Source organism: Nelusetta ayraudi, unplaced genomic scaffold (assembly GCF_046127955.1).
Source record: "Nelusetta ayraudi isolate G7.1 ecotype Tasmania unplaced genomic scaffold, CSIRO-AGI_Nayr_v1 ptg000057l, whole genome shotgun sequence".
NCBI classification, from domain to species: Eukaryota; Metazoa; Chordata; class Actinopteri; order Tetraodontiformes; family Monacanthidae; genus Nelusetta; species Nelusetta ayraudi.
This window is the reverse complement of record NW_027466107.1, coordinates 1-2,500: the sequence shown is the minus strand read 5'-3', so window position 1 is coordinate 2,500 and position 2,500 is coordinate 1.

Sequence of the window (2,500 nt, the reverse complement as noted above, 5' to 3'; positions counted from 1 at the left end):
GCTGATCGCCCGCCGCCACTTCCTCGGACCAATCAGCTGAGACACCCCCCCCGCCCCCCTCGTCCCACACCCCCACCCCTCCTCTTTTCTTTCTTTCTTTGAACAGCATCCATCTCCATCAGATCATCGCACCCCCCCCCCCCCCCCCCCCCCCGCCTGCCACACCATCATTCCATGCCTCTTTTCCGAGACTCAATCAGCCGCTGAGGTGGGCGGCCCCCGGGGGGTCCACGCCGCTCGCAACCTTTTTCTCACAGCGTTTAACCCCCTCCCCACCCCCCCTCCACCCCCCCAACCGACATTACGGGATCAGCTGGTTGCCGCTAAATGTCAGCGGCGACTTGAAAGCACTTAGCGTGGCGAGGAAGCGGTGAGGGGCGGAGCCCGCTCGCCTTTCAGGAGACACGGGGTGGGGTGGGGGGCGGGGGGGGGCTGTGACTCAGAAACGGCTGAGGAGATGTAGAGCTTAACCCCAGCAGCCTAGCTTAGCTTAGCATTAGCAGCTAGTGAGTTCCGATGTTTAGCGGGGGCTCTCGGAGCTCCTGTGGAAGCAAACGGAGAAGGTCGGGGAGGGGGAGGAGCTCAACTTCCACTCTGCAAATGGAAATAAACCTAAAATAAAATAAAATAAAATAAAATAAAAGGAATATAGTGAATTTTATCACGCTGTGCTTTTCCTCCCAGCCAAGGCTCCTTGCGCAGTGCTCGGGTCACGACCTTCACAGGCCAGCGGCTCCCAGTAGTCTGCGGTTCACACAGTTTCAACGGCTTTGTGCCCAACAGACATTAGAAATAAGCTGAGTGCTTGAATTCTACTGACATCTTTAAACTCAACATATTCTCACACAGCGATCACTAAAGTGCAGGATGGACGGCTGTTACAGAGGAGGTGGAGAGGTGGAGAGATAGAGAGGTGGAGAGATAGAGCTGGGTTAGCTTAGAACGCAAGCTCTATGGAAACGGACGCGAGTTTGCATTGAAAATAAATTTAGGTTGAAGACAACTCAGAAGTGCGCCGACCCGGTCCGTTCACAACGGGACCATCACTGCACTGTGACAGTTCTGTTTCTTAGCGGACGTTTGGCAACTCCAGGCCCTCTGTCTCAGCGGCTACGTTAGCGTTAGCATTGAGCAGCGTCCAGCCTGACGACAACAAGTGGGAGAACGGTCACTTCCTCCTCCTTGGATGTCACGGCGCTAACTAGCCGGCTAACTAGCCAGCTAGCTAGCATCGTGCGCGGTTGCCCCCCCCCCCTCCGACTGTGGAAGAAGCAGAAGAGGGAAATCGCTGCCAACTCCTGCGTGGAAAACTTCAAATAAACACTTTGGCTGTGGGCAGAATCGCTGCTGAATTCAGGAGGAGATAGGAAGTCTCACACACACACACACACACACACACACGCACACACACACACGCGCACGCACGCACGCACGCACGCACGCACGCACGCACGCACGCACGCACGCACGCAGCGCCAGTGTGAGTCACCGCATCCTGTCACATGTTCAGCGACCATCTCGAGACAATTAAACCTTCTGCTCTCCGCGCCTGTGATTCACTCCCGCAGTGCCGAGTCGTGAAAGGAGACGGAATTGTGAGAAGAAAGAAAAAAAAAAGAGAAACACACACACACACACACACACACACACACACACACACACACACACACACACACACACACACAAAAATGCTGCTTCTGCCGCTGATTTATCGGCACTGGCAGAGCAGGCGTGGGCGTGCGCAGTGTGGACATGTGACCACACACACACACACACACACACACACACACACACACACACACACACACACACACACACGCTCCTCGCTGTATGAATCATCGCAGCGGCGCTACGGTGCCGATTCAAAGCGACGCTTCCAAAGCCGACTCGCAGCTTAGTCCTCCGTCCAGCTGTGTCCACCCACAGAAGCCACTTCCTGTCTGCCCTCAGCCACTTCCTGTCTGCCCTCAGCCACTTCGCGTGCGCACACACACACACACACACACACACACACACACACACACAATATAAGAATGTACAACCCTGATATCTACACAAATATGCAAGAAAGCAAGTTGTCATTTTTAACCCCCTGCTGAGTGTTTCCTGTAGTTTCCCAGCACTTATTGTCCTCGTTGTGATTATTATTAACTGTCATGTTGTTGCGCTCAAAGAGCGCAATGCAGTTCAAGTGCCTGTGTACAGTGTCACATGCCTTTACTTTGGGAGGACTGACTCTGTTCTCTATGATTTTGTAGCTTTATCTCACTTCTTGTAGGATTTGATGTGCGTTTCGTTCCTTTTTGCTTTCATTTTTCTTCTCTTCCAATTTGGTTTGTTTGTTTGTTTGTTTGTTTGTTTGTTTGTTTTGATACGCCGAGAGCCGCCGCAGCCGTCGAAGGACCTTGGAGACGCACGGAAACTGTAAAAACTAAAACCTGGCGACAATCCGAAGAGCTGAGCTCGGTCCCAATTCTGACCCCTGAGAATCTGAGTTGAT